Source organism: Lissotriton vulgaris, chromosome 9 (assembly GCF_964263255.1).
Source record: "Lissotriton vulgaris chromosome 9, aLisVul1.2, whole genome shotgun sequence".
Lineage (NCBI taxonomy): Eukaryota > Metazoa > Chordata > Amphibia > Caudata > Salamandridae > Lissotriton > Lissotriton vulgaris.
In genome coordinates, this window is record NC_141697.1 from 978,470,253 (window position 1) to 978,496,418 (window position 26,166).

General features: G+C 47.6%; 1 protein-coding gene across 5 annotated transcripts in view; it reads right to left on the bottom strand.

The window, feature by feature from the left end:
* Positions 1–26,166, bottom strand: part of DCAF1 (DDB1 and CUL4 associated factor 1) — a 1,123,544-nt gene that overhangs the window by 286,811 nt on the left and 810,567 nt on the right. The window lies entirely within an intron of this gene.

Consider the following 26,166-nt stretch of genomic DNA (forward strand, 5'->3'; position numbering starts at 1 on the left):
TTCTTTAGTAGAAGACAATCAACTAACAAAACCTCACAAGAGGATGTTTGAAGATAAAATGACCAACATCCTAATCCAATGACAGTGCAGTTTTGAAGAATATGCTTACCAGAGATATGGACCAATTTCCATGTTGTTCCTCACAAATAACGATCTTGCCCAAAAGTGCAATAGGCAGTCTCTTACACAATGAGCCTTGCAGATTCCCAGGAAACAAAACAATCACATGCCTTATAGCAATGCAGGTAGAATTAAAAAAAAGAAATACTAATCATGTCACATAGATATACATTGCCTATATGCTGTGTTAAGTTAGCATGAGCTTATTAGGAGTTTAAACACCATTTTACCTTTCTGCTGCTTCTGCACACAACACATAGCTGTTGCTTTAGCTTTGAGCCTAGTAGAATGTTTTTATTCATGCGAGAATAATATGTTGTTACTCTGATATCAGCCTTGCTTGGTGAGCTGTGTCTGTACAGTGAGTGCAGAAACCTTCAAGGATATCTCAACACAGTGGTTGTTGTGAGGTCTGATCTTCGCACGTTCCTAGACATAACATACATGCAGCTGCGGCAAAGTTCTGGCTTTAGGCGCGTTTTATATTGCTTTGCACAAGAGCATAGAAACACACTTGATGGTGCTTCGCATGCAGAGAGCTGGTGGAAGATGATGTGATCCCTTACCACTAGGATCTTGAGGTATGGGGCCGCCCTGCTAAAAACCCAAAGAGACCTTCTTAGATATAATATAATATACTAGCTAGGGAGGGTGAGAATTAAGTGTTACTGAACCCTATTAGTTTTAGCATATTACCATGCTTTCACCTTTTGTGTTCTACGGACTAGTGACTATGCTGATTACTTTGTTTCTTATATTATGTTTGCTTGTATTAGCTAAGATACTGCGTTTGAGAACACTGCATTAGTGAATAAACATTTCAAATATGCATGTGTCCGCTTTTACTTCTTGTTCTGGATTGGAATGATTGTATAACGAAAGAGTGTTCATGTGTTCCACGTTACCTGAGGTGTACTAAGTCCATGTTCTGGTTTGTCTAAGCATTGGGAGTTTGTGATAACCAATGAGACACTGTAGCTAGTCTGGTAGGGGATTTTGGGTACTAAGGTGAGTTTTGGCACACCCTAATTCACTGAGGTTCCAAGTCTCTATGCACAGTTCTGTATGAGAACGGAATCCCTGCGACATGGCGCCCAACCGTTGGTGGTCTTATTACATGACGCTTAAGTAGTTCAATATTCCGTCCTTAAACCCTACACCATTGTTTCCGGATAACCGTGGTGTCGGACAAACCTAAATATATTTACATAGGTCTTTTCAAGCTTGAATCTTTCTAAACTGTTTCCTTGAATTACTACCCAGTTGTGTTACAAAGTTTACTTTGTACCTCTTTCTTTCTGTGTCACCATGGCCGCGGTGGACATTGCGCAACATAGCCACATTGCGGTGCGCAATCATTTGCAGACTTATGATGTCCCCGAAGAAGGCATGGCCGTGATCATGGTAGTGAGTGCAGAGGTGGCTTACCCGTATGAGATTTTGTACTCATGGGTGACCTTCCCAGCTATGAATGCACATACTTGTGTGTTCGACACGTACACTCCCACGGCTGTGCCACAGGAATATGCACCGTTTAGGGCACAGGAGATTCCTATAGATACTTGGCAGCATTGCGTTTGGTTTGACGGCGCCCTACCCCATACTTTAGCAGCTTCGAGGTTAGGTCCTTTGTCCATTCCGGGCGCAAATTGGCCTGTTCTGGCTGGATTTACACCTCATCCTCAACACGGAGCATGTTCCGTGGTTGAGTTAAGACGAATACATGTAGTCGCAATTAGCGTGATTAGGTCATTAGTGCAATACCTTACCCGTAATCTCCCGGGTGGGGCCCCGGGTGGTGCGGTGCCCCGGGTGGTGAGGCGCTTCCTGCCGGACAGGGCGGAAGGAAACTCAGTCCCGTTATGGTCAACGCTGTGATGGGCAAGCGCCCCCAACAAAAGGATGATTTTCCTTTCTGGCTGTTTGACCAGCTGGAAGCAGTATTTCCTAACACGTCTCCTGGTGAAAAACACAGGATTCTGACAATTAGCTGACCAAAACACTTGACCCCTGAAATAGGTGACTGTGAGACCTGGGGTAAGACGTTTGCGGCGGTTTACACGATGTGTTACGGCACTCAGTCTATGACTGTCCTGGCGACGGTCCTTAAACGTGTTCAGGATGAGCACGGACCTGAGGCTGCGGTTGAATTGGGTATGCGCCTCTGTGGCATCTTTGATGTGGTTTCTGATCTCATACTTGCGAATGTCAAGGGGGATGCGGTGAACTTTCAGGTTGCCAATGCTTTTCAGGCGATTCCCGATGCAGACAAACCCCGGCAGTTGGCGAGGATTATTGTGGCGGCTTATAAAACAGTGGGCCGCAATAGTAGGGGTCTCAAGCGTTTTTCTACTAAAGAGAAAAAACAACCCCAAGGGCAGAAGTCGGAAACTGACGACCAGCCCTAGACCAAAAAACAAAATTGGCCGAAAAAACAAAAACAGGGAAAGCAACAACAACAGAGACAGGAGTCTCGTCCTGCGTCTCCATTGCCTGCGCCCACAGAACGTGTTTATGACTTGCGCGATCGTTTTCAGGTTTCTGATCAACGCTCTCCTCGTTCTTTTCAGGAGTCATCTGCCTTTTCGACCGGTGCTGGAGGAGGCGGCAGGGGTCGGGGTGGCCAGCAAGGACGCGACCAGCCCCGCACAAAAGACGGTAAAGGCAAGCAGGACGATTCTACACCGAAGAGACCCCAGTTTCAGAAAAAGAAAGTCGCTGCTTTAACAGCACACAGATATGCCACTGATAGTGAGAACGCAGCTTCGGAATCAGACATGGGCTCTGACCTTGCTGGACAGCGCGGCGGAGATAACCATAGTGCGAGAGGCCCTGCGTCCACTACTGAAGGTGACAGCGACTGACCGTTCTGTTGTTGTGGAGACAGCTGACACTAGAGTAGCTCACCCTGACAGACTTTATGAAATAGTCCCATTCATTGAAGGGGACATTCAACGCACCATAGAAGGGGTATTTTGGGAGAATCTTACGACTACCTATGACATTTTGTTAGCGGAGGCTGACTGGCCCCCACCTTTTGTGCTCGCGGCTCAGAGAGGGGAGGAGGTAATCCTCCCTAGTTTCGCGCACACTGTCTCAAAGGAGCATGCGCTGAATTTTGCAGAAGAGTGGGCTAAAGCCCTTGAGTCGGCTTTGTACCGTACACACTGTGGATGGGATAAATTTTCCCCACACCACGAAATTCCTTTGCGGTCTATGCCTCAGCCTCAACCTCAAAAAATTAGTTTCACAAATAGAGAGGAGGATAGAAGGGGTGGCAGAGTGGCTATTATCTTCAAGGATGAATACACATTGGCATCCTCTACACTGACCAATATCCCTGGCATAGAGGGGCTACATTTCTGCCTTCAAATCAACCCCCAACTGTTTCTAGCCGGCCTGATTATTTATAGACCCCCGGATTTCTCCTCGACAAACACCTGCGAACTTCTAGACTTAATAGTCCAAAGTTCTCTAGCCCACCCACACTATATTATAGTAGGTGATTTTAATGTCCACGCAGACAGGCCCGATTGCCCCCAGGCCACTCAACTCATCACAACACTGCAAGCCGCTAACTTAACTACAGCAAAACCCTTCATTGTTATGGACGGATCATTTTCTAATTCCATTTTCAATCTCATTCCCATCCCACCGCCAGACAATGGGGAAACGCTCCTATATGCGTAGAAAATGGGATAATATATCAGCCGATACCCTATGTCCTGCCCTCGCAGCTGCCCCTCCAGCCCTGACTTTAGATGTGAACTCTGAAGCAGAGTTGCTGAATCGTTGGATAGGCAACACAGTGGAATCCATTGCTCCTGCCAAAGTAGCCACATCACGTAGAGAATCCCCTTCCGCCCCTTGGTTCTCCACAGAGCTGATGGCTGAAAAAAGCAATTGTAAAAGGTTGGAGCGCCTCTGGCGGGCAAATTATTGTGAATCAGCAAAAACTTGCTACAAAAAAGCCCTACGTGGTCTTAATCAATTCATAAAAAAAGCTAAAAAATTATTCATTATGACATCTATTCAGCAAGCGGAGCAATCAAGCAAAGAAGTTTTTAAGATTGTTCAATCCTTTTTTAAACCTAGGGCGATTGAGACTGAAGTCACTCCGTCGGCGAGACTCTGCGAAGACATCTCGGACTTTTTTGCCAAAAAATTATGAAGGTCTATGACACCTTCACGAGTCTTGAGCCCACAGTTTTGGCGGACATGGCAAAAAACGAGCTGCCCTCCCTTTCCTTAGCTCAATTTCATCCTATCTCCCTCTCTGAGGCACTGAAGGAAATACAAAAATGCAAATCAGGGGCCCCTGATGACCCCTGTCCGCCTAAGCTTTGGAAAATGATGTCGGACGCAATTGCATTACCACTCCTACATATATGGAACCCGTCCATTGAAACCGGCATGTTTCCTGATTGTTGGAAACATGCCACACTTCTCCCTCTGAAAAAGAAGCCCAATGGTGCTCCCAATGACCTGAGTAATCTTCGCCCAATCTCCCTACTAGCAGCCCCAGGAAAAATGCTCGAAAAGTTGATCCAACGTCAACTGAACAGCTTTATCGAGGAAAAAGGGATTCTACATGAAACACAGTCAGGTTTCAGGTCCGGCTTTAGCACCGAGACCGCCCTTATCGAGGTTGCTGAGTCAATCAGGTGGTTCTTAGATTCAGGAGCATCGGCTATGCTGGTGCTCCTGGATCTATCAGCCGCATTTGATAGGGTGGATCATGGTAGACTGCTGCTACGGCTGAAGGACATAGGTCTGGAAGATAAGGCACTGAGCTGGTTTCACTCCTATCTCACAAATCGCTCCCAGAAAGTGGCATTGGGCACCTTCTCCTCCAAGCCAAAACGCCTTTGGTGTGGCGTCCCTCAAGGGTCGGCACTCAGTCCTCTACTTTTTAATGTTTATTTAGCCCCACTTTTTACCTTGATTGCCAAATGGGGGGTCAAGGCGATTTCGTATGCAGATGATACGCAATTAGTCTACCCCTATTCGGAGGTGTCGGAGGCAGCTTTTAGCAAACTGAAGGGCTGCCTTCGAGATGTGGCCAGCTGGATGAATGCAAACAAATTGAAGTTGAATGCAGGCAAAACGGAGGTAATATTCTTTGGAAAAAACACACATCCTCCCTCCGACCTGTGGTGGCCTCCTGAAATGGGTCCATCACCTTCCCCCGGAACCAATGCGAAGAATCTGGGAGTAAGATGGGACGAGAATCTTTCTTTTTCCTCTCACATACAGCAGGTCACTACTGGATGTCTTCACAAACTCAGAAACCTCCGCAAATTCCTTTCTTTTCTACCAGTTGAGTGTTGCAAAACGGTAGTCCATGCAACAGTTACATCCAGATTGGACTACTCGAACGGCCTCTAGCTTGGTCTGCCTAAATATCTGGTGCAACGCCAGCAGATCGTGCAGAATGCGGCTGCAAGACTGATAAAGCATATTCCTTTCAGACAGCATGTCTCTCCGCTTCTGCGCAAACTGCACTGGCTCCCAGTGGCGAGTACAATAAAATTCAAAGTCCTGACCCTGGCGTTTAGAGCACTAAAAGGGACTTGCCCTAATTATTTAAAACTCAGACTCCCCCGCTACCATCTGGAGAGACACTTGCGATCCAACTCCTTGCTTCAGCTACTCGTCCCACGAGTTAGATAAGCCAGACTTGGGGGCAGGTCTTTTTCTGCTGGCACGGCGAAACTCTGGAACGCCTTGCCTTCTGCCATCCAATCCGCTACGACAGAAGCTAGCTTTAAGAATCTTCTAAAGACCTGGCTATTCATGCAGAAAACCTAAGCAATTCCCCGTGCCCCTGCTTTGCTGAAGTACTCTTCCCGCGCCGGGACACCTCCTCGAGAGGTAGCTGTTCGCGCTCTACAAATATCAGTATTATTATTATTATTATCCCATAAAGAGCGAAGCTAAGGCTTCCGTTGCGGAAATCCTTGAACAATTGAAATATCAAGGAGTGATTGAAACTTGTGTGTCACCAATGAATAACCCTCTTTTTACTGTGTCCAAGCCTGACGGTTCATATCGTTTGGTATTGGATTACCAGCATTTAAACTCGCATTGACGTACCTGTGCAGTACAGAATACTCACGGCTCTGCTTTAGTGGATAGTCTCCTGCGTAAGCGGTTTAAAACCACGCTTGACATTTCCAACGGTTTTTATGCCCACCATTTGGATGGTCTGAGTTCCCAATGGACCTCCTTTACTTGCGGCGGTGTCCAAAAACATTTCAAACGGTTACCGATGGGCTACAAAATAGTCCTGGAGTGTTTGCTGCCCGCATAGTCTCTCTCTTAGAGAGAGTTGACCCAGATGTTTGTTCGTATGTGGATGACATTTATCTCACAGAGGACAAACTGTGGGAGCATCTGTGTCGAGTTGACCGCTTAATTAGTAGCTTTGCAGACTTCGGTTACAAATTCAACTTTGCAAAATCGCATATTGCGGAGTACACAGTGCGCACAATTGAGCGCTCCGGCAACTCTGAAAAAATTACAGTCTTTGCTGGGATTTTTTAATTTCGGGAGGACATAAATACCTGAATATGCCCAGCGTATCAGGCCTTTGTATGCATTGATACAACCAACTTTTACCAAATCGAACTGGCAGCCAGCGCACTCGGCTATACTGCAATCTTTGCATGCTGATCTGCTCGCTTCTAAATACTTATTGACTTGTGATAACCACACCAACCTGGTGATAAGAATCATCCCTGGGACGGTGGGTTTCACATACCTTACTTTTAACGAAGGAGACACAGTACCTATTGCTTACAAATCACACTTGTACACTTCGGCTGAAATGCGGTTTTCCACTGTGGAGAAAGTTTTGACGGCTGTACAGATGGCAATTCTGAAGGAACGCGCTCGGTCACAGGGAAAACGCATGTTGGTTGTTACCCCGTGTCCTGCTTTGGAAGCAGTTACGAAGGCCAGTGTGCCCAATTCTAAAGCTTTGCACCCTCGGTGGATACAATGGGCAGCATCATGGACGTCTCCGGATGTCACGTTTGTTTTTGACGCCCCCTTACGGTCGCAGGAGTTTTTACAGTATGAATTTGTTCATCCTGCACCTTTGGCTTTGCAGCCTTTGGAGGATTTCCATTGCATCATATACACTGATGGTTCGGCGCAGGTTGCGCATGGTTCTAAACACGCCTAAATTTCCGCATGCCCCATTGTGGTAGGTGCCATGGTGAACGATGAGTTCAAGTCCAGAGTCGTGCACACGCAGACTCTAGGGGACTGCACCGCACAATTGGCAGAGCTTCGAGCTTTGATGCTTGCATTGGAGTACGCAGATCCTAGTGTGACGACATTAATCGTAAGTGATTCTTACTACTGTGTCCAGTCTTACAACGAAAACTTGTTCTTTTGGATTCAGAATGATTTTCGTGATTCCAAGGGTAGCACAATAAAACATAAAATGATCTGGGTCCGAGTGGCTGAGCTTAAAGAGCAGTTGCCACTCGTGTTTGTAATTCACACTCTCGGTCATCAGCACGTGGGAGTTCACGCTGTTGGCAACTCGATGGCTGATGAAGCAGCGAAATCAGCAGTATCGACATATTTAGTTGCAGCAGTTACACGGTCCAAAAGTAAGATTGATGAGAGGAGGAGCTTCGCGGGCAAGCAAGATGGCCGCGTAAGCTCGGAGACCCTCCGCATAAATCCTGACTGAAATCCTGATCCACGGCGGTGGAATATTTTTGGTGAACGGTCGTTGAGACGGGACCCGCTGTCCGATTTAAAATCCGACACTCCTGGACGGAGTTACGTCGTTCTGAAAGACCGTGCCAGGGATGGGCTATTGTCTCTGTGGTGGCCGACGATGACGACACCGTAACGCATGACCGAAATGCTGTGTGAGTGATTGCTACGCTGGCCCTACGGAGCACGCGGAGTTGCGGAGTGATCTGACGCTGAACAACTATCGGTGGCCGCTACACTTTGTGATTGCTCTGTATAACCGGAGTGGCCTTGGTATACCACCCTTTGTCCAGTTCCCCGGTTCCATCATGGCGGGCAGGGGCGAGCCAGACAGGACGGCGAGCCGAGTTAGTAGGAAGACTACTCAACCCCAGTCGAATAAGATTGATCGCTATGCCCAGCAAAAGACTTCAACGGGTGTGATTGCCCGGCCAAAGGACTCTCATCGGGAAGGATCGCCGGACACGTCAGATCCGACACTTCGGGATGTTATGGGGGCCATAGCCAGCATCAAGACGGAGATGCACAAACAGCATGAGGTCCTGACACACAAAGTGGACACTCTGGCGATCGAAATTAACCTGATTAGAGCTGATCTGGGTAAGACTAACGATAGGGTCAAATCGTTGGACATCAAAACGGCGAGCCTCACAACTGATGTCTCGGACCTACAGACGGAGGTCCGGGACTTGAGATCGGCCAACTAACTCTTCTCGAGGCGACTGGAAGATTTTGAGGGACGTGCCAGGCGGCAGAACGTCCGAATCATTGGTGTGCCGGAAGGGGCAGAGGACTCGGCCACTGATCTCTTCGTAGAAGACTTGATACAAACTCATCTGGCCCCGGCGGGCCTCAGCCGTTTCTTTTTAGTAGAGCGGGCCCATAGAATGCCGGGGGGACGTCCCAAGTTGGGCGCCACGCCGCAACCCATTATAGCACGGCTGTTAAACTTCATAGATCAGGACGTTATCCTGCAAGCCTCAAGACGAAACGGACCCCTCAAGTTCCAGAATGCGGATATCAACTTTTACCCGGACTTTACTCTGGCTGTTCAGCAGCAGCGACAGAGTTTCGCTGGAGTGAAGAGGCGCCTTAGAGACCTTGGGATGAAGTACTCAATGATGTTCCCTGCGAAACTACGCATCGAGCATGACGGCCGTGCTATATTTTTTGATCTGCCTGAAGTGGTGAGCGAGTGGTTGGACACTTTGCCGCACCGTCACGAAGAACGAGAAGAACACTCGGAGGGCGCCTCGGGAGGCCCTGAGCAACAAGACTAGAACTCGCTCTTATGATTCTGCCGGACAGTGGCCCTGATGGCAACGACCAATTCCATACTGCTGCACTTTACGATGTATATCCTTCTTCCCGTTATGGAGTGTGGCGGGGGGGGGGCCTGTGTGATCTCCTTTCTCCTCTAGGGTCGTTTTGTAGAGTAGTTAATGGGGCGACAGGCACATTGCTGGTTGGGGGGGCTTTTTAGTCTCATGCAGGGGTGCAGGGTGGGGGGAGGTTTGAGTGTTGGTTCTGTTTTTCCTTCTTTCGGTTCTCTTCTTTCAAGGCAATGCAAAGACTGTTGTATTTCTGCTTGTGTAACAATGAGGTCTGTCTGGAGCGGCAGGGGCCCACGTTTTGACAATGGGGGGGTAGGAAACTAAAAGTGCTGTGTTGGAATGTTAATGGTTTGGGTGATCGCATTAAGAGAGGGGTGGTTCTGCAGCTGTTTAAGAGATGCATGCCTGACGTTATACTGCTACAAGAGACACACTTGGTGGGGAATACGTGCCAAGCGCTTAACAGGAAGGGATTAAAGATGGTGGCACATTCAGGGTTCTCCTCGGGATCCCGGGGGGCGGGGATCATCGTGTGCGCGTCTCTCCCACTTGAGATTAACTCTAGCGTTGTTGATGAGAGGGGCGGTACGTTGCGGTCTCGGGGAGGTGGGAGGGACGACCTCTGGTTCTGGTTTCGGTTTACGTTCCCCCCGGGTTGCAAAACAACACGTTTCAGGATCTTGGAGGCGCCATCTTGAGTCTACCCGAGGGGCTGCTTATTGTGGGGGGCGATTTCAACTCCGTCTGCTCGGGGACCTTGGACAGACATCCACCCAGAGATCTCCGAAGTTCGCAATCTTGGTTGCCCGATTTCCTGGCTACTATGGGGCTGATCGACTGCTGGAGGCTTATGCATCCTACCCAAAGTCAATACACATTCCATTCCGGGGCACATGGTAGTCTTTCCAGAATTGACTATGTCCTGGCCCTAGCGGCCCATGCGTCGGCAGTTTCTGAGGCCCGATTACTGGCGAGGGGCATCTTGGACCATTCCCCGGTCTGGGTGTCCTTCGACTTTGATATTGTGATAACCGAACGGGTGGCCGCGGTCAACCCATGGTACTTCCGCAACCCGAATACGCGTGGACTCATGGCCAAGGCTATTGAACTCTACTTTTCTGAGAACTCGGGGTCGGTTGCATCGGCCGTCACCCTGTGGGAGGCATTCAAGACGGTCCTAAGGGGTGAGGCGTTCTCCCTAATTGCTGATGTTCGGAGACGCAGAGATGCGGATGTGGTGCGTATCGAGGCTGAGATTAGAGATCTGGACTCCCAACTGGAAGTCGGCCCGACACCGGAACTACTTCATGTTCTTTCGCTTAAACAGTCAGAATATTGAGATACTGTTTCGGACGCGGCTAAGGTCATGGGTAGGGAGCAACAGGGTAGGATCTATGATGTCGGGGATAAGGCGGGCAAGCTCATTGCTTGGCTGGACAAAAAGGAAAGAGCTAACCGGGTGGTACCGGAAGTGCTGGGGGAGGACGGCTTGACTGTCACCGATCCGAGTGCGATAGTTGAGACGTTTGCAGACTACTTTGAGACTATTTACACCTCTGTCTCTGACCGGTCTGAGACCGACTCCGGGGAGCTTTTGGCGGAGGTTGACCTCCTGTGTCTGTCGGAGACGGACCGGGATGACTTAGATAGGGAAATTTCCGCAGATGAGATAGCCCTCGCCATTCGCTCCCTTAGATCCGGCAAGGCACCCGGCCCCAATGGTATACCAGTGGAACTTTACAAGATCAAGCCCGATGTCGTCTCCCTGCCCCTGCGGAACATGTTTCTGGAGGCGCGGGAGAAGGGCATGCTTCCCCACGACCAGAGGCTGGCCACCATTGTGGTCATCCATAAGGAAGGGAAACCCAGAGATCTGTGCTGATCGTATCGTCCCATTTCTCTGTTGAATGCTGAGCCTAAGATTCTGGCTAAATTGCTGGCCAACCGTTTGATTGGCGCGATTGGCGACTTAGTGCATCCGGACCAGTCGGGCTTTATTCCACACCGCAACACTGCCCTTAACCTTCGGAGACTCCATGGAGCCCTGGCTAGGGCCCACATGCTCAGGAAGCCGGCCATCCTGGCGTCGCTGGATGCCACGATGGCGTTTGACTCCCTTGAATGGAACTACCTGTGGGCAGTGTTAGCGAAGCTCGGATTTGGTTCGGAATTCGTAGGGTGGGTCAAGCTCCTGTACGCCAGCCCGCTGGCCAATGTAACGGTCAACGGTTGTGTTTCCGCGTCCTTTGTTCTCCACAGGGGCACCAGGCAGGGTTGCCCCCTGTCGCCCCTGCTGTTTGCACTAGCGCTTGAACCGTTGGCTGCGTGGCTACGGCACCACCGAGATATACACGGAATACGGTGGTGCCCTGGATTCGAGGACCGAGTGTTGCTATATGCTGATGACATCTTGCTGTATCTCACCTCTCCTTGTAAGTCACTTATTGTGGTGTGTGATGTGCTTCGTCTCTTTGGCCGGCATTCCGGCTTGGTTATTAATTGGTCGAAGTCGCACCTGTACGTGCTGAGAGGGGGGACGCCTCGGCTCCAGAGGGACTGTGACATACAAGTCGCAAGGCAGGGATTGAAGTACTTGGGGATCTACATTTCAACAGACCCCAAGATACGCTACATGAACAATTTGCCTACCCCCCTCGCCCGTCTCCGACGTGACGTCGAGGGATGGCGTAGACTCCCGCTCTCCCTTCTTGGGCGTGCAGCATTATTTAAAATGATGTCCCTGCCGAGGTTCTTGTATGCTCTACAAAATACCCAAGATCCAGTCCCAGCCAGTTACTTCAGGGAGATCGAGAGCCTGCAGCGTGCCTTGCTCTGGGATGGCAGGCCACGCATAGCTATCACGATTAGAGACCAGTGGGTGTGGGACGGGATAGAGCTTGATGATGAAGACTGGCAATGTGCGGTCTCTTACCCCAAGGAAGTTGCTATTCCTGCCAGGCTTCGGCTGGTACAATTAAAAATTCTACACAGAGTTTTTGTTACGGGTCCCAGATTAATACACATGGGGCATTCAGTGGACGGCCTCTGTAGGCGTGGCTGTGGCGCTCTGGCCACCTTTATGCACATTATCTGGGAGTGTAGTGCAATAGCCTCCTACTGGAGGCGGATACACATGATTATGAGTGAGGTGACCGGGGTGGATGTTCAGGCGGAGGCCCGGCGCTGCCTCTTGAAGTCTGGGGCCCAACTGATCACAACAATGCACAAACTCAATGGGTTACCCTGGGAAATATGATCGCGAAACGGGACATTGCACAGCTGTGGGGTGCGGCAACAGCCCCTAAGGTGATCCAGTGGAAAGCCAACATGGATTGGTGTATGTTCCGAGAGAAGACAGTGTATGTGGCCAGGGGTAAACCCAAAAAATGGCAGAAGATATGGGGGGCCTGGAATGAGTATAGAGGGGACATCTGCATACCACCTGATACTGCCCCACTGGAAGAACGTTTGACCCCATAACCTATACCTCCAGCACGCGTTCTGATTGCATAGCCATCCTGTGTTTCCCTTCCCCCTATGGTTCCACATATGAGTACTGGTTTTTGATTGTAACTGATTATTGGGCCTAGCCGACTCCAAGTTCGGGCTTCGTTGCACAGCTGTTTCAATTGCCTTATTTCTTAGCACTAGTTCTGGTGCTCTCTTTCTTGTACCTGTTATTTGTTAAAAAACAGAAAATTATAACCTTGGTACATCCTAGTAACTTGTTCCTTGCACACTGGACTTCTGGTTAATTATATGCTGCCTAGCCTCCGGGATGTATGGCTGAATAGCTGTGTGCACTGATTTGAAAATAAAGGTTTTTAAAATTAAAAAACAAAAAACAAAAGTAAGATTGATGATGATATCTTGGCGGCTGTTGCTGCCACTGAGAAGGGAAGTAAATATCCTACGGGGTTCCCTTCGAAGTGCACTTACCACTTAAGTCCCGATAAGGTTCCTTATGTGAAAATTCCTGAAGTTGGGAAGAGATTGATTCCCAACTCGGATCGCAGAAATACACTGATCACAGCAGCCCATGAAGGTGTTGCGTCTGCGCATGCGGGCGTTTTAGCCACTGTGTCTTAATTACAACAACGTTTTTGGTGGCGGGGACTGCACAAACAGACGCGTGATTATGTCCTTCAATGTGACATTTGCCAGCAGATTAAGCCTTCAACTGCTACGCGTCCGCCCCAAACGCAGTTATTCATTTCTAATAAACCATTAGGTTGTGTTTATTTAGATCACTGCGGTCCTTTTTCTTCTGATACTGCGTATAAGTACATCTTAGTAGCAGTTGATTCATGCACACGCTTTGTATGGGTGTGGCCTCATCGCAGTGCTGATTCACGGACTGTCATAAGGGATTTGCGTGTCTTTGTAGGGATTTTTGCCTGTGGTACCTTCCATTCGGATCAGGGTCCTGCTTTCGCCTCTAAAGCGTATAGGGATGCCATGGCTTAGATGGGGGTCGAAGTCAAGTTTTCGTCTCCATACCGACCTGAGGGTAATAGTGTTGTGGAACGAATGAACCGTGACTTAAAGCAATCACTGACAGCTCAAGTTATAGGCCCTGGCAGAAACTGGCTGGCCCATCTTCATGGCGTGCAGCGTGCTCTTAATAATCTCCCTAGAAGGTCTCTGGGTGGGCGGACACCCATACAAAATGCTCTTTGGTATCAAGATGTATGTACCGGACCTTGACGGTCTAGACTCGGTGGCTGCTGCTGCCTCCTTTGACGTAGATGAACATTGCAATGTTTTACAGACTCTACAAGAGACATTCTTGCAAAGGAACATTTGCCCTCCACTTCGGATGATGCGTTGCAGATCCCGGTAGTTGGCTGGCTACCCCAAGTTGGAGAACTGGTTCGGGAGAAGATCGATAACAAGAAGGAATTTGGTCCCTCATCTCGTGCTCCAGTTCCTGTGCTTGGAGTGAAACGCACAAGAACAGTCATTTTACCACCACTTCCAGGTCGTAAGGAAAACAGGTATATCTCCATTGACAATGTCAAGATACACAGAGTGGCCGATTCTTCTTAGCATGACACCGGCAGTCTCATGTCCTTCGATGGTGAGAAATTCTGTATTGGCCACTGCTTCGGATCATGCGCCGAAGGTGGCCCTTGAGATGCCTGCAGTTTCTAGTCCTTTACTGAGTGCATTGCCTGGTACTCAACTTGATGAAACTGACTACACCTACCCAACTGACTTATCGATGCCTGATTTGCAAACTCGTTTAGCCACAGAATCCAGATTTTCATTTGACACTGTTTCTCACACTTCAGGAAAGCCCACAAGGCTTAGGGCCTATGCAAAATTGTTTAAAAAACTTTTTGGATTCCCCCTTGGACTTACATTTGGTAGGGGCTTTTTTCGCTTTACCTTTTTATGTCAATTGGTTTTGTGTTTTATTTTTTCCGGTTCATCAATGGACACTATGTCGAGGAGAGAACATGCATTCGACATCTGAATGGAACATTGGCTCCCCATTCCTCGTCACATTCTGCCCACAGATTGAAGAGAGACTTGGCTTTTGTGAACATCACTGCTGGGCCTGTCCTGGATGGGATAGTCTGGGATGCTGTTAAGTTTCAGATCCATGGCCCGACTGAAGTTATTAATGTTCCTAATGGGCTTAGAGTTAACATGGGGGATGTGGTTAAACAAAACATACGTTCTGATGATTGGGATGTTCAGGCCGTAGAGGATTGGTTTGCTGATTTTGCTTCCAACATTTTGGCAATCACTACCAACATAAAGCTAATTCCAGGAGGAGTACTGCAAACTATACACAGTGGGAGCATTGCCCAGCTCCTTTAAGAGGCAGCTCTACTACAATTTTGAAAAAGTACACTCATTTTACTGATTTTAATCAGTCCAATCCCGCTTCAATTTATTTTAGAGTGACAGAAAAATCCATGTCGAAAGTTAGACTTACCAATACTAAGTTATTGTGCTCAAAGTTCTTTCTAGACCAGCTAGCTGTTGGAGGATACGAGTTGTGGAAGGAAACCATTGACCTTAAATCAGTTTGGGGTTCTAAAAGTTGGCAGGTACAAGGCACTGAGGCTTTGCACCGTGCATGTCTCATCCCAAATCATATGTTGTTTTTGAATTATACAATCTCACAAACAACATGCTTTGGATTGGCTACTTCTAAAAAGTTAAATACTCCTTCCTTCCCTGATTTGGAAGAATATTCCGGTTGGGAAAATTCAATTACATTTTCTATTAGAGAGTTACAAACTCTATTACTAAATTTGTCCTTCAAGGGTTGGTTGATGTGGCACAGAAATGCAGATTCGTGCCAGCATCGTTTTTTGGGTCTGGCTGATGGCTTTATACAGGTCAGGGTAGATCCCCGTTTTGAGAGTGACCATTCTGTAACCACTTATTCAGTAGGCAAATTGTGTCAGAATTGGCTCAAACACTCTACATTGGCATCAGTCAAACTGCATTTGTCCAAACTGACTGACGAGTTTGATTTGAATGTTTTCATAAAAGGCCCGGCTAGAGGTAGGTCTATAAGATGGATATATGCCGTTTATAATGAACTCTGGAAAACATCACAGATTGAAGCGGCTACCCGCCTTAGGGCTATTGATCAAGCTAATTTAGAGAAAGTGCTTGCAGTAGTGGATAACCGTATTAACACTCTTTCCTCCCACATTTACACATTGGATAATATTGTATCATCTGTCGTTGAAATTGTACAGGATGATGTGTCTGTTTTGTACCATGGTCAAAATCAATTGCATTCTATTATGCAGTTTGCATGGACCCTGCAGATGCTGAGGCCGGAAAAGTGCCTTAGAATTACATGAATGTCTCATCTCTTTTTACCCCATTTAATTTGACTGAGAAGCAACGCTTGATTTCAATGAGAGATGTGTCTTTTTCCATGTTACACATTAAACGATTGGAGTTTTTACCATTTTCAGTGGCAGAGGCCACTACTTCTACGTGGCTTATCCATGGGTTAATAACTTTACCATTTACGCTTTTCCAGTTTACAAATTTCATGAAATATTTTGCCATTGGTAGGTACGAGCCTCTTGGTAGCTCCTATTTACATGAAGCCTGGTCGCTCCTTTTCACTTACAGATGCCTTAGGGACGGAAAAGAGGTTTATCTGAAAGGTGAGGAGTGCACGGAAACACCAGATCACTCATTAACACCTTCCATGCTCATGACGAGCTCAGCTCGTCATGAGGTACACCTCTCTTACACTCATGACGAGCTGAGCTCATCATGAACAATGGGATTTACCGATCCCTCAGCACAGGAGGGGAAAAGTCATAGCACCCAAGGTGTTAATGTGTAGAAGACACATACAATTGCATGGCTCTTGTAATCAGGAACGGCCTAATTTAGCGTGTGTTTTAAAAGGTACACCTGTGCCCGCTATTGTCCCCACTTTTACTTTATTATCAAACTGTAGTTATTTACTTTTAAATAATGAAGATTGTGGTGGGTTATTAAAAGGCATAGCTTATGTAGTTACAGTCAGTGAGCGTGTGGTTTACTGTAAAAATGTGTTGTATCCACCCACGCATGGGAACTTGGATGTTTCCATCTGGCCGAGGATTCCGACCTTGAAAGCAGAGTTCAATAAAATGAGTCGAATAAGAGCCCTATTGTCACAAAAAGAAGTTGCCCTGACTTCTGCTCTTGAAACATGTGTCCTTCACGTAGCTAACACCTGCACAGAAGTACATGCTATATTAAATACTGACATGCCTTTACATTTCGGTGAGCTGATTCATACTATTTTTAACGCATCCTCCACATCGGGGCTGGCACACTTTTTTTAAGTAGTGAGTAGTGGTCTAGTGACTTCTTTCCAAAAGATATTTGGAGTCATTCCTGCTTTCTTCCATTCGATCTTTTCCAGCCTATTTGGTGGATTTACCGTTTTGCTGGCTGCAGGCTTTCTGGTGCTATTTTCTTTTATTCAAAATGGATGCCCGCCCTGTCTTCCAAGATGAGCAGTCGCGGTTCGCACTGTTTCGCAACAGAATGCTTGAATACTATGGTACTCTGCCACTCGCCACCTTGGATTATCGTTTCGATTTTCCTATTTCACCTGTGTCCAACCTGTCTTTCATTGCCTGAGCTGCGATTTCGACTGGGCCCTGGATTTGTGTCTCTGCAATTTGGTGTCTCCTGAAGTGGATTTTAATTATCTCATGAGTCCCTTAGATACTCATGAATTGCTTTGTTATGATAGGAGGGATTATGGCCTTTGCAATGATGCATGGAGTACTGGGTCGTTGGAATATATTCGCAGCGGCGCAAGATTTCTTGGCACACCGCTTCATTGAGAACCCACCGAGTTGTCCTCTGATGGTACTAGAGGCTCTGGTAATTGAAGAGCATGTATGTTCTTTCTCACTATCGAATTGGATGGCTGAGTTATTTTCGGATGATAACAGTGACTTCCTTTTGGAAGCAGTTGCTGCTTATTTTGCATACTCAGTATTAGGCTGAGTTTTATCGAGGCCTTTGATATCATGAAACTTTTTCCAATTTTTTTTTTGAAAATTCTGATGGACAATTTTTTGTTTCGAACCTATTGGCTTTAATAACAGTGAACACTAAATTGTCATGCTGGTGAGATATTGGTTTTTTGGCTGACTAAAATATTTTTCCTCACCTACTCGAATTTGAACTGACTACTTCATTGAACTCTGCATTTCAAAATTGAGTCCCTTATCTTATCTTATCCGTGCTCGGATCAAGGGAGGGTGTCATATAGATATACATTGCCTATATGCTGTGTTAAGTTAGCATGAGCTTATTAGGAGTTTAAACGCCATTTTATCTTTCTGCTGCTTCTGCACACGACACATAGCTGTTGCTTTAGCTTTGAGCCTAGTAGAATGTTTTGATTCATGCGAGAATAATATGTTGTTACTCTGATATCAGCCTTGCTTGGTGAGCTATGTCTGTACAGTGAGTGCAGAAACCTTCAAGGATATCTCAACACAGTGGTTGTTTTAAGCTCTGATCTTCGCACGTTCCTAGACATAACATACATGCAGCGGCTGCCAAGTTCTGGCTTTAGGCGCGTTTTATATTGCTTTGCACGAGAGCATGGAAACACACTTGATGGTGCTTTGCATGCAGAGAGCTGGTGGAAGATGATGTGATCCCTTACCACTAGGATCTTGAGGTATGGGGCCACCCTGCTAAAAAACCCAAAGAGACCTTCTTAGATATGATATAATATACTAGCTAGGGAGGGTGAGAATTAGGCGTTCCTGAACCCTATTTGTTTTAGCATATTACCATGCTTTCACCTTTTGTGTTCTACGGACTGGTGACTATGCTGATTACTTTGTTTCTTTTAATATGTTTGCTTGTATGAGCTAAGATTCCACGTTACCCGAGGTGTACTAAGTCCATGTTCTGGTTTGTCAAAGCATTGGGAGTTTGTAATAACCAATGAGACACTGTAGCTAGTTTGGTAGGGGATTTTGGGTACTAAGGTGAGTACAGAGGTTCCAAGTCTCTATGCACAGTTCTGTATGAGAACGGAATCCCTGCGACAATCAGTCTAGGAATCCTGGTTACACTGGTCCAATTCACGAACGTACACAAAATATTCTGGCAAATCAAGCACCTCAATCATCAAAAGAGAACTTGTTTGCACAATGTAAGTGTTTAAAGAATCAAACTCTCCTATCAGGAATTCAAAGGTTTAGCTTTTCCTTTTCCCACAGCCTCTTTTTGATCTGAGCTAATCTTTCACATAAGACCTTTTTTTATTACTACCCGAATGTAGGAAAGTGCAATTTTTTGTCAAGGTCACCCCCACTTTTTGACACTGATACAGATGTTTTTCAACGGATGTCCACTGGGTCCCTGCTAACCAGGCCCCAGTGCCAGTGCTTTTTCCCTAGAACAATGTAAAATGTTCTCATTGTCACAAAATTGGCACACACTCTGGTACCCCTGTAAGTCCCTAAGAAGTGACACCCCTGGTTCCTGGGGCATGGGTACAAAAGAGAGTCCTTAAGGGCTTCAGCATGTATTATGTAACCCAAAGAGACCCCCACATACAAATCTCATGCAGCCTGCTGTTGCAGACTGTGTGTCACGGTTCAAACCATGATTGAAAAAACAACCTGCCATACTCACTGTGTGCCTTGCCAAAATCACTGCAGTGTGCCATGAAAAGGACACCGCACGTAATATATGTAAGCCACCCCCAAAGCATGCCTTGTAGCCTTAAAGCAGGGTGCCTTATACTACCTGTGCTGTCTAATTCAATGACTGGATGGTACAAGCAAACAGGGAAGCCATCTTAAGTACATGTACTGGGCACTAGACATTACGAGTTCCCCAGCTACATGATGGTTTCAATTAAACCTAAGGTGTTTGGTATCAAACTCCTGGTCTTAATCAATCTGTACTGATGCCAGTACAAGATTTATTATGACATGCACCTTAGAGATACCCCCAGAAAAATATACCACTATTAAGTGTGCTGGCTGACTGGTCTCGCCCAGCCTGCTACCACACACATTTCTGACCCCTGCTGGTGAAAGATCATGCTCTCTGAGGCCAGCAATGATGCCTGCTTTAGAGGAAGGTATTCAAACATCCTTCAACAAGATGTCTAGTGATTTAGCATACTTTAGGGGCCTCAAAACCCCTGCTGCCTTTGATATGCGACCATGGGTTCCCCCAGACCCAGGAGACGCCTCACCCAGCCCTGAAGCCCATTTGGCACCAAGATAGATGGGAAAATAGCTATGCATTACGCTTGTTGCACCACCAGGCTAGTCACACCCCTAAGCTGGGTTGCCTGGTGTCCTCCACGAAAGAAGGTTTGCACCATCTTGCTTTTGGTGTTAGGAACTCTGAGACAGGGTTGTGCCCACTACCCACAGGAAGTGGTCATATAGGGGTGTAGTGACCCCAAGGGTAAGTAAGAATGACTTGTGCTTGGTCGCTCCTGATCTTCACGAACACTCTAGATAGGAGCAGTATAGGCGGGAGGCCTGAGCTCAACTCACGACGAAAAGCATCGCCGAGCAAGAGCCACCTTGGAAACACCAATGTGCAAAACTGCTGACATTGCGCGCTCTCTTTGGAGGTGAACAGAACTAACCAAGGCTCTCCCCAACACAGAAAAAGACCTTGTACAACCTCCGGATGGAGACGCCACTCATGATCCGCAAGGAGCAGTCGGTCGAGTTTGTCTGCTCTGGCATTCAGAGACCCGGCCAGAGGGAAACGGCAAATACAATGACCGCTGAACAACAAGTTGCCTTTGCAACGTGGCCAGAATAACAAATGAGTCTGAACCACAAATTCCATTTACAATGCAAGTCGTTACAAAAAACATTTGTTAGGTCATGTGGTATTTAACTTTAAAGTCCATGCTTTCCCTACTGTTACGGTGACTGGAGTTGGAATGGTAAATTAACTATTCCAAAGTCCAGGCCTCCCCTAAGGCAAGTCGTTGTAAATGGAATGCCCTGTTCAGACGCATTCTTTTCGCCGCTTTGATAAGGAACGCGTGGGAAATGAATGAGGGGATGTCTCATACAACCCCCGCCACATGTTGAACCTCCAGGTAAACACCCTGTTGTTCCAGCCAAGTCTAGAGATGCAGGTCCTCTTGACAAAGTCCATGACCCCACACAACCCTGTTTATTGCAGTACCACATGGTGGTGGTGTTCTGTTAACACTTGTATCAGCTTTTCCATGATGGAAGGAAGAAAAGCATTCAATGACAAGCAAATCATTTGGAGTTCCAACAAGTTTATGTGGAGTCCGGATTCCGCAGGAGACCAGAGTCCTCTGATCTACATCTCTCCCATATGGCTGACCCCATCCCAGGAGTGATGCATCTGTCACTAGTGTGTGATCTCGTACTGGAAGGGAAAGGAGTCTGCCTTTTACTCAATTGTGGTTGGTCAGCCACACTGTAGATCCTGCGCAGTTCCCTCCAAGATTTCGTCTGTGTCGGGAGAGATTTTCCTGACGTTGTGCCCACTGTAACTTCAGGTCACACTGCAGAGCCTGCGTATGCCATCTAGCAAGTGTCACTAGCAGGATACAAGAGACCATGAGGTCCAGGAGCCTCAGAGTGAGTCTCACCGGAATCCAGGATAGAGGTTGAAACATCAATATCATAGCCTGAATATCCTGGACTCGCCGCTAGGGAGGACAGGCCTAAAACTGTATTGCGTCCAGAAGAGCACCAATGAAAGAGTTTGAGGGGGAGTTAGGTGTGACTTCGGCACGTTGATAGTGAACCCCAGCAAAAGTGTGACATTTGCTATAGTCTAGAGAGGACAATATGGGGTGAGCTCACCTTCATCAGTCAGTCGTTGACATAGGGAAAGACTGGCACCCTTGATCTGCGAAAATGAGCTGCGACCACTGCTATCAGCTTGGTGAACATTCAAGGGGCACCGGGAGCACTGTGAACTAAAAGGGCTTGTGGTCTACTGGCAAACCGCAGGTAATGGCGATGGGCAGGCAAGGCGGGAATGTGAAAATAGGCGTCCTGCAAGTCCAACACACCCATCCAGACTCCGGGGTCCAGGGCAGACAAGACCTGAGCCAGAGTGAGCATTTTGAACTTTTCGCTTTTGAGGAAGTAGTTGAAGGCCTGCAGATCTTGAATAGGACTAAGGCCCTTGTCATTTTTCAGGACAGAAAAGTAGCAGGAATAGCAAGCACAGCCTACTTCTGGTGCCGGAGCCCTCTCTATGGCTCCCCTGGTCAAGAAAGTCTAGACTTCCTCCTGAAGCAAGGCCAGTTGGTCCTCCATCAGCTGCCTGTATGTTGGAGGCATGGAGGGAGGGGTACTGTTGAAAGCTAGGGAGTAACCCTTTCTGACTATCTGAAGACCCCACTTATCTGATGTGATATGCTGCCAGTTGTGGAGATGATTGCTGAAACTGCCACCAACCGGCCACCCATAATCCTGAAGGGCCAGACTAGGAAGGTTTAGAGGCTGCAGGGGGAGGAGTGGACTGAGTACCTGTGGCCGCTTGTTCTACAGGGTCGAAAGGAGCAAAAGAGATGCAGAGATTGCTGAACTTGCACGATCTTGTTGCTAGGATATGTGGCCACAAAAGGGACAAAACACTGATGGAGGACAGGTGGTCACCAAGAGGCCCAAGGACTTGGCCGTAGAATGGGAGTCCTTAAAGCACTCCAGGGCCAAGCCTGCCTGGTCTCCGAATAGACGGGTGCCATCAAAGGGCATGTTCACAGGGAAGCCTGGACATCCCCAGAAAATCCAGAATCCAGGCATGGCGTCAAACAGCCACTGTTGATGACATTGCTCTGCTCAGCAAGTTGGTGGTGTCCAGCCCTCAACGAATGGCGAACTTGGCTGCATATTTCCCATATAATACTGCTTGGGATAGAAAGGCACAGGTCACCTCCAGGACCTGTAACAGCACTTGTGCAACCATTTCCTACAAGGAGTGGGCATAACGGGCCAATAGGAATGCATTATTTACTGTCTGCAACGCAAGACTGGTGGGAGAAATGTATTTTCTTGTCCAACTTGCCTCTTGTATTTCCTGCCCAGGGGTGCGGAAGGGAACGCGCCCTATGAGGTAAAGGATTGGACCACCAAGCTCTCGATAGTAAGGTGGATGGTGAGGAATTTCAGGTCGCCCGGTGCTGGCCGATGGCGGCGGGCGATTGTCCTATTCACAGGAGCATCTGTGCTGGACTAGGTTCCCAGAAGCAAACACAAGGAGATGATGGACGGAGTGGTGAAACTTTTCAGACACTCACTCCCAGTCACAGATCTGTGTTGAGTCCATCATCGTTCTTTAGCTCACTTCGCCACCCCAGTTCAGACCCAGCTATATGCAAATCAGTCTTGACCCTGTGCCTCATGTAACAATCCAGCCCGAACTGTCAAGCCAGGTCTACCCTGGACCGGAAACAAAGATCCTGGGACCTGTTTCTGGGTAACATCCCTCATCAGCCAGGCTAGCTTGAGGTGGTTTAACTGTAATGGGCTGATGCGCAGTGCCTACTTGGTAATAATTTGTTCCATATTATACTGTTCTTTCTGGAATACATGCGTGGTCTGTTTTCCATCTTGCTATATTCAGCGAGGTGTGATACAGCTCCTATGTTGGAATCTTTCTCTTATATTTTGGGAATATTTACCCACTTCTACTCAGTGTTGCATGTGGCCTTTTTCACATACAATGGTTTGCATCCGGGAATACGGACCTATCTTGTGCTTATTACTAAATGGTTTATTGTGAGAGAGGAGTCAGTTGTAATGATCACTTGTGGTGCAGAGTCTGCATTGTAAAAAGTAGTTTTGTTACACCATTTCATAAAGCAGTGCAATTTGGTCTGAATCAACACTTGACCTTCCCAGTGACAGTCTGCTTGAACCTCTGAGTTGTGAGAGACTCTTGAAGGGGGCGCATGTGCAGCCTTGCTTGAGGAACGATGGCGAAGACCATTTCTAGAAGGTGCCTGATATTGGTGTTGTGAGTTGACTGAAATAGAGGAAGCAGGCGCTGAAAGGCTAAGGAGCTTTGTTGGCTTGGATAAGCTTTGCCCATGACTTTGTCTAGTATTGACCTTCAGGAGGGTTGAACTTGAAGATGGTGCAGAGGAGGGATTGGCAGTGTTTATGAAATGAAATGAAATGAAAAATTCCATTTATATAGCGCATAACTGCCCGGAGGCCTCGCAGCGCTGATGACTGATTACTGTAATCGACTGCAGGGCAGAGTTAGTACGCCTTTGAGAACAGGTAAGTTTTTAAGTCTCTCCTAAATGACATCAGATTATCATTTTGTCTAAGGGACAGAGGCAGGGAATTCCATGCCGTTGCTGCTGAGCAAGTAAATGAACGGCCACCCCAACGGGCTTTCCTGATTTTTGCCGTGGTTGCCAAATGCAGAGAGGCCGAACGAAGAGTTCTAGGCGGCACATAAGGCGGTACCAGGGAAAGCAGCACTGCCGGGCCAGTTTGATGAAAGGATTTGTGCAGAATGCACATGGCCTTGAACAATGTTCTTGCAGCCACTGGGAGCCAATGAAGCTCCTTTAGGGCAGTTCTCGCTGACTGCCAGCGAGGGATGTTAAAGAGCAGGCGCGCCGCACAGTTTTGAGTGACTTGGAGTTTTTTTGTCACCGATGCCGGAGCCCCTAGATATAAAACGTTTCCATAGTCCAGGCGGGAAAGTATCAGGGCCTGTACCATGACCCTTCTCGCCTGGAATGGAAGTAAGGGGAGCACTTTCCTGAGCATTTTCATTAGCCCTACGCATACAGAGGCTGTTTTAGTGGCTTGAGCCGAGAAATCCAGAGCTCTGTCCAGCCAGATTCCCAAACTCTTTATCTGGTCCTTTGGAAGGGGAGGGGTGCCGAGACACGAAGGCCAGCTCAACTGGAAGGTGGGAGAAGGGTTACCTAGTAACATGACCTCGGACTTCTCCCCGTTGAGTTTGAGATGGGAGAGTTGCATCCACTCTGCAACAGCCTCTAGACACGGACCCAGGGTGTTAGACGAACCATCCTTGTGGTCCAAAGAGACCACAAGTTGGGTATCGTCAGCGTAGGTGACAATCCGCACACCGTAGGGGAGAACTATCTTCTCTAGAGGCTGCATATAGACATTAAACAGAGTGGGGCTCAGGGAGGAGCCCTGAGGAACCCCACAACTGAGCGGATGCTTAGATGATACCACCTCGCCCTCAAATACTTGGAAAAAGCGTTCCTCCAAAAAAGAGATCAGCCATTTCAGGGCCGCGCCCGACACCCCCATGCCCTTCAAACGGTGTAAAAGGGTGGCATGGTTAACAGTGTCGAACGCGGCACTGAGGTCCAACAGTATAATAGCAGTTTTTCCACCTTGGTCCATTATTGCTCTGGCCGCCTCTGTGACCGCCAGAAGGGCAGTCTCAGTGCCATGTTGAGGACGGAACCCTGTTTGGGAGGCCTGTAGAAGTTTGTTGAACTCCAAGTAGTCCCCTAATGTTTTATTGATATGTCTCTCCAACAACTTACTCAACCACGGAAGCAGCGAGATAGGGCGGAAATTGGATAAGTTGTTAGAATCCAAGTTCGGTTTTTTCAACAAAGCCCTAACGCGCGCGCACTTCCAAGTAGACGGGACAGAGTTGGAGGTAATGGAGGTATTCAAAACTTCCAGCAAAGACGGGCGAATGGCGTCCATTGCTTTCACTAGGGTCTGAGGTGGAGCTGGGTCAATAGGAGATCCTGAGGTGACCTTCTGGACCAAAGTATCTAAAGCATTGGAGTCCAGGAGTGGAAACGAGACCAGAGAGCATGATACATGCGAGTCTAAGTCTGAACTAGAGGGGGAAAATATGCCATCGCCATTTGTCGCAAATTGAGAGTAAATGGCCTGGATCTTCTGAGAGAAGAAGGTAGCGAGATCCTCACAGCGGGCCTGTAAACCTTCTGATGGTGGTCTTTCAGATGGAGGGGATATCAAGGATTTGGCAATTTGAAAAATTTCCCGGGGGGAGTTGGCCGCCATACTAATTTTAGTTTCATAAAACTTGACTTGGGCAAGTTTTATCTGGCTCTTATAGTGCCTTATTGCTGATCTGTACTCTGAACTCTTAAGTTGAGAGAGGTCCTTCCTCCATGCTCTTTCAGCTTTACGGCAGGCTTGTTTTAACAGCCTAAGGGCAGGAGAATACCAAGGAGCAACTTTGGATCTTTTTATTATTTGCAAAAAACACTTCGGGAGGACTGAATCCAGTGTGCTAGAGATCCAGTTGTGAAAATTAAGGACAGCTAAATCAGGATTTGTCGTTTTCTGAGGCGGCTGTTCGGAGAGGGCCTGTTCCCAAGTAGGAAGCGGAAGAGCATTCCATTTCCTACCCCAATGCCTATCGTGAGTTTGACCAATAATAGGGGTATTGTTAGTCCATGTGAGGGGGACCAAGAAGTGGTCCGACCAAGGCAGTGGTACCGGCG